Source organism: Mustela erminea, chromosome 8 (genome assembly GCF_009829155.1).
Source record: "Mustela erminea isolate mMusErm1 chromosome 8, mMusErm1.Pri, whole genome shotgun sequence".
NCBI classification, from domain to species: domain Eukaryota; kingdom Metazoa; phylum Chordata; class Mammalia; order Carnivora; family Mustelidae; genus Mustela; species Mustela erminea.
The window spans coordinates 87,958,214-87,965,667 of record NC_045621.1 but is presented as its reverse complement, the minus strand read 5'-3'; positions in this window follow the sequence as shown (position 1 = coordinate 87,965,667).

The window sequence follows — 7,454 nt, the reverse complement described above, 5'->3', positions numbered from 1 at the left end:
TCCTATCGACATCTTTTCCCTAATCATTTGGACCTCCTATCCTATTTGTCCTACACTCCCTATCACAGAGAATGCCATTTATGCAGTCCCAAAGTCAGATCTAGAAACCATCTTAGATCTCTCTAGTCTTCACCACACAATCAATGTATCAAATGGATGACAAAGTTGTTAATTCTCTGTCATAAATAAAATTTGTATATACATCCTTTACACTTATTCCACAACTACCTTATTTCAGGTACTCATTTTTGATCACCTAGATCCTAAAATGAACTTTTACCTGTTCCCTTTTCCAGGTCAGTTGTTTTAAACTGGCCTTCGACATTATTGCCAGCAAGATCTTTCATTGTATGAGATAAACTGAGTGAGATGCCCAAGCTCAAATCCCATGTTCATTGTTTACTCAGTGTATGATCTAAGAAGTAACTCACATCCACTTCATCTCACTTTCCTTGTCTGCAAATGGGAATAATCATATATACTAGAGTTATTTATTAACATATTTCTTGACTTCTAGCCAGAAAGAAACTTAAGGTTCATCTCATTTATTTAATCAATCTATAGATAAAGAAAGAACAAACTATCCTTTGTTTGGTCCTCAATCACAGGATGATTTGATGCAAAAACAAATATATTGATGATTGTTCTTTTAATGTACAAATTTAAATGGTACCATTCACATTAAATCACGTTATTAAAAATGTATCAAAGAGGATATTCTACATACCCCAGATGAAACATTGTAAGTATTGATTATGGAACAATGCATATATAGGACAAGTTTTTTAATTAATCACACTAAACTGATAGCTACATCTTAATCTGTCAGCTTTTGTCTTATTATGTTTAGTTTGCCCAATGGTCACCAAAATGTTATATATCTATCTATATCTGTATCTATATATTTTCAGCCTAGTGCACTAGGTAAAAACATATACTGGACAATGACCTCTGCCTAATGAGTGGCACATGCCTGAGACATGCAGGAAGAGATTCTAGGATTGCAGCACCTTGCCATTGGCTGGTTTGGAATAAGATATACCTTCTCTCTATATTCCCAAGACTAGAACAAACAAGGTCATTTGACACACACTGTGTTCAAGGCTTATTGTATTTTATATGTTACAGATAATCAACATATTGAAATACCCCCACTTCCCCACCCCGTCTTACTTCTCTGGCTAGAAGCCCCAGCACTATGTTAAATCGAAAAAAATCCATGTTGTCTGAAAAAGTGCTCAACATCATTCGGCATCAGGGAAATACAAACCAAAACCACAGTGAGAAACTACCTCACACCAGTCTGAATGGCTAAAATTAACAAGTCAGGAAATGACAGATGTTGGCGAGGATGCAGAGAAAGGGGAACCCTCTTACACTGTTGGTAGGAATGTAAATTGGTGCAGCCACTCTGGAAAACAGTGTGGAGGTTCCTCAAAAAATTGAAAAGAGAAATACCCTATGACCCTGCAATCACACTACTGGGTATTTACCCTAAAGATAAAAATGTAGTGATCCAAAGGGGCATGTGCACCCAAATGTTTATAGCAGCAATGTCCACAACAGCCAAACTATGGAAAGAACCTAGATGTCCATCAACAGATGAATGGATAAAGAAGAGGTGGTATATATATATAATGGAATACTATGCAGCCATCAAAAGAAATGAAATCTCGCCATTTGCGATAGTGTGGATGGAACTAGAGGGTATTACGTTAAGCAAAATAAGTCAATCAGAGAAAGACAATTATCATATGATGTCTTGACATGAGGAATTTGAGAGGCAGGGTGGGGGGTCAGGGGGGCAGAGAAGGATAAAATGAAACAAGATGGGATCAGGAGGGAGACAAACCATAAGAGACTCCTAATCTCAGGAAACAGGCTGAGGGTTGCTGGGGACTGTGGTGGGAGGGATAGGGTGGCTGGGTTATGGACATTGAGGAAGGTATGGGCTATGGTGAGTGATATGAATTGTGTAAGACTGACGATTCACAGACCTGTACCCCTGAAGCAAATAATACATTAAATGTTAATTAGGGAAAAAAAGGAAAAGGGAAAGAAATCAATGTCAGTTTTATTGAGAATCCTTTGTATGTAATAAGTTGGATCTCTCTTGATACTTTCGAAAATTTCTGTTTTTGAGAGTTTGATTATGATGTAGTTAGCTTTGTATTTCTTTAAGTTTATCCTAATTGAACTCTACTATGCTCCTTGGATGTACAGATTGATGCTATTCATCAAATTTGAGAATTTGGGGCTACTATTTCTTCAAATACCCTTTCTACTCTCTTTGTCATCTTCTTCTGGAACTTCTGTATGTGTATATTGGAAAGCTTCATGATGTCCACAGGTTTCTTAGGCTCTCTTTCTTTTTTCTTTTTTTTCCTTTGTTCTCTTCCTCAGGCTAGATAGACCTCATTGATGTATCTTCCCATTCCATGATTTCTTCTGATAGCTTAAATCTTGTTGATCTATTTAATTTCACTTGAATCATTTCACTGATTTTAAACTCCATGATTTCTGGTTTGTTTTTTTTTTAAATAATTTTTCCATGTTATTGATATACTCTGTTTGATGAGGCATCATTCCATACTCTCCTCTAATTTTTTGACATGGCTTCTTTTAGCTATTTGGACATAATAGATATTTTAAGTCTTTGTCTAGTTAATCTAATGTGTGGGTTTCATAAGGGAACAATTTTTGTTTTTTTTTCTGTGTATGGAGTATATTTTTCTGTTTCTTTGTATACCTCATAGTTTTGCTTAAAACTCGACATTTAAAATAATATAATGCTGCAGTTCTGCAAACCTGACTAGATTCCCTACATTCTCTTGAGTTTGTTGCTGTAGCTTATTGGTAGTAGTAGAGGTGGTAATATTTGTTTTGTGACTTTCTAGGACTAATTCTAAAAAGTCTGTATGTTTTTCATATCTGGCCCCTGAAGTCTTTACTCAAGTATCTTAGTGTTCAGCTAATAATTGGATACAGATCTCCTTAAGGGCCTGAACCAGTATGTCTCCCAGCCTTTGCCAGGGTGTTCTATGTATGCACTGGTGTACACCTTCAATGCTCCAGCAAAGAGTATACAAGTCTGCCTTTAGCCCTTGTTTCCACTTGTGGAAACAGAGACTTCCCAGAGTCTTCTTTCTAGATCCCCAGAAAAATAGCAAAGCTTTTCAAAGCCTTTTATGAATATCTAATTTCCTAGTTTTCCTTTTAAATTTTTGGGTTAGCCTCTTGCTTGCCCCAACTGCTGTCAGCACCTCAGGGAACTCCGATGTTAAACAATGGTAGTTTTTAATTTTGACAAATGTCTCAGACAAAAGATTGTTTACAATGAGAGAGCACTGAGTCAGGTCAAAGGAGTCAAGCCCCATGAGTAAGCATTCTCAGGGAGCTGCCAAAAAGGTCAAATAACGACTATTCTCTGGGAAAAGGACCTTTTGCAGAGCTCCATACGGAAAAGATAAAATGGGGTATTTCCCTCACAACCGATGAAATACTACAAACAAATAAATTAAAGTCTTACATGTCAAAAACAATATTTAAAAAACTCAGTCAATGGGACACCTGGGTAGCTCAGTCAGTTAAGCAGCTCCCTTCAGTTCAGGGCCTGATTCCAGACTCATGGGATCAAGACCCACATCAGACTCCCACTGGATGGGAAACTTGCTTCTCTTCCCTCTACCCCTCCACCCCCACTCATGCTTGCTCTCTCTCTCTCAAATAAATAAAATCTTTTAAAAATTAAATAAAATAGAGGCACCTAGGTGTCTCAGTGGGTTAAGTCTCTACCTTTGGCTCAGGTCATGATCTCAGGGTCCTGAGATGGAGCCCCACATCACACTCTCTGTTCAGCAGGGAGCCTGTTTTCCCCTCTCCCTGCCTGCCTCTCTGCCTACTGTGATCTCTCTTTCTATCAAATAAATAAAATTTTAAAGAATAAAATAAAAAATAAAATAAAAACTCAGTTAAAAACTAAGGGTATTTTTTTAGTTTTGAAGTTGTTTTTTTTTCCCTTTTTTTTTAAAGCCCTAAGTATAAATTACAGGAAAATAATTTTCTCATATAGAAATTAAAAACGTTTTTCATCAAAACATACCCTAAAATGAATGAAAAGACAAATTACAAACTGTGAAAGTAGATTCCAATTTACATAATTGACAAGGATTTCTATAAAGAATACCAGTCAAAATTAATGAACTACAGCAGTGTGCAAAAATATGAATAAAAACAAAGTAAATAATGTAGTTTCATAAATATTACATAAAACAAAAATACCTTTATAAAATGTTAAGAACAACTTAAGTCAATTTAGAAATGCTTAAAGCATAAATGAAGCTATAGAAAGCAAAAGCAAAGGAATAATAAATTTGGGATTTATAATATGGTTTCTCCAAGAGGTAGCAAGGGGATGGAATTATGGGGTACCCTGTAGGTAGATATAAGTGGTTTTTAAGGTAAGGACTGTGTGAGATGGTGGATTTATGACCTCTTATTACATTACAACAAATTAATAGACATATAAATAAGAATCATGGTCAGAGTGTGTCCTGAACCAAGGATTATGATCAGTCTAATACTTTGCACCTGAGACCAATAAGATCAGTGAGAAAAATAAAATGAAAAAAAAATACAGCATTATGTACGTCTGTTAAAATTTAAGGATAATCAAAACAATAATAGAAATGCTATGGTTGGGTTCCAAAGAAATAAAGAAAAAGGAATGGAACTCCCATAGAAAATATGAAAAGAAGAGAGAAAAGAAGAAAAGAAAACCCTGGTTAATGTCAAAGACAGAGTAAAATTATAGATAGAGATTCAAATGATGAATAATAACACAAAATGCTAATGTATTATACTCATTTAATAAAGGCTAGAGATTATATAACAATTTTAACATATATAATTTAGAGAAACACTAAAATAGCATAAAGGAAAAAAGCCATACTAGAAAATGCTAATTAGAAAACATCTGGAGTAGTAATACACTAATACTGGACAAAACAGAAGGGAAAGCAAAAAGCATTAACAGGAAAGTCAAAAGGACATTATCTGGGAATAAAGGGAATAATCCCTTCAGAATGTAAGGCAATGCTACAGTTGTATAAAGCTTACTACATACCCCACAGTACTTAAAGTAAATATAATAAGAAAAATCGGCATATCCAAAATAGACCCATACAAATATCAACTGAACAAATTAAAAATGATCAAGAATGTAGATGTACTAAATCAATTAATACTAAAAACAGGCTTCAACAAATTAGCACATAAAAAAGTGCCCATTTAAAGACCTCTTTTTATTTTTATTTATTTGTTTATTTATTTTAAAGACTTCTTTTTAAAACAAGCCTAGATTGGGGCACCTGGGCAGCTCAGTGCCTTCAGCTTCTGCCTTTGGCTCAGATCAGGATCTCAGTGTCCTGGGATCGAGCCCCTGCATTGGGCTCTCTTCTCAGTAGGGAACCTGCTTCCTCCCTCTCTCTGCCTGCCTCTCTGCCTACTTGTGATCTCTGTCTGTCAAATAAATAAATAAATAAAATATTTTAAAAACATTTTTAAAAAAGCAGCATAGATCATTTATAACAAAAAGGATTTCTTAATAAAGTACATGTTCTTTGGCACCAATGAAATAAAATAAGCAGCAGTTACCTCCACATACTAGCTTATGTTTAAAAACTTAAACAAACGTGTATTTGCATTATACATAAAAGAAGCATTCTTATCCAGAATATATAAAAATTCTGTGAATCTTTTTTTTTCAGTTTTATTAAGGTATAACTGACAAAATTTTAAGTCATTTAAAGTGTACAACATGATGATTTGATATATGGAAACATTGTGAAAGAATTTCCTCTATTGAGTTAAAGTTTCACATTTATTTTTTTCTTGGTGAGAACAATTAAGTACTATTCTCTTAGCAAATTTCAATTATACACCCCAGTGTTAACAACTATAGTCACTATGTTATATATTAGATCCGCAGACCTTATTCACCTTGTAACTGAACATTTGTACCCTTTTACCAGCCTTTCACTATCTCCTCTCTCACTCATGCTCTTGGCAACAACCACCAACCACTTTTCTACTTCTACTTGCTGTTTCTATGAGTTCAACTTTTTTCTTTTCTTTTTTTTTTTTAAGGTTCTGTGACACCATGTAATATTTGTCCTCTGTTTGGCTTATTTCATTTAGCATAATGACCTCCAGTTTCATCCACATTGTTGCAAATGACAGAATTTCTTTTTTTTAAAGGCTGAATAACATTCCATTGTATACATACACTATATTTTACTGATTATGAATAACGCTGCAGTGAACATGAGGGTATAGATATCTCTATAGGATAATGGTTCTGTTTCTTTGGCTATGTACTAAGAAGTGGAGTTGCTAGAGCATATGGTAGTTCTATTTATAATTTATTGAGGAACATACATACTGTTCTCCATAGTGGCTGCACCAGTTTACAGACCCATCAACAGTGCACGGGGTTCCCTTTTCTCTGCATCCTTGCCAGAATTTATCTCTTGTGTTTTTGATAATAGCCACTGAACAGGCATGAGGTGAGGAAAGTGGAAATTCCAGAAAGGAAGTACAAAATGTCTACATTCATACATATGTAAAACAAATAGTGAAAAAATAAAAATGAATGAAATAATATTTTAAAATAGATGAGGTGGGTATAATTGACTACATTAGTTGTTATTCAGAGAAAGAAAAAAAGTAACAGGTTATGGAAACAGGAAAACATTTAACTTTGTATTTATTTATAAAAAATTAATTCAAAAAGGACAAACAAATATTGTGAAATGAAGGTACCAGTTATATGTTTATTATAAAATCTACATTTTTAGTTTTCTCCATTTTTTTGCTTGCTTTATTCATTGTTTTCAAATTAAGAAAATAATTAACTGAAAACCTACTTAAGCATATCTCATCATCTGTCTATAATTTATACCCCTTTTTTTGTTGCTGTATTTTTCCTGACAGGGAAGTGACATATTAACTCAGGGGTCAACAGTAGATCAGTTCACCTCTCTACACCTGGAGGGATTGGTTGAGATGAGTTCTTAGTTTCCTCCTAGCCATATGATTCTATGAAATCCTGCAGGAAGCAGCATATTTCTTTAACTACAAGGAAAGCCTCTCTCAAACAATTAATAATAGGATCTTTCCTCATAGTAAGCTGCTTTATTTTTATTATCTTCATATAAAACCTGACCTGCCTGTGTATGCCAAATACTGCTATGAAAATGAAAAGAGCCTCCTAAGTGCTTAGCATCCCTACAGGATTCATGGATGCAGAGGTGTTTAAATATTACTAGAACTGCATTGGAATAAATAACATTCACTTTGACTGTCTTTAGAAGGCAGAATTGGTTTGTCAGCACTCTAGTAAGTATTTGAGTGAAAGAAAGTTTAAAGATATGGAAAACCATTGGAATAATTAA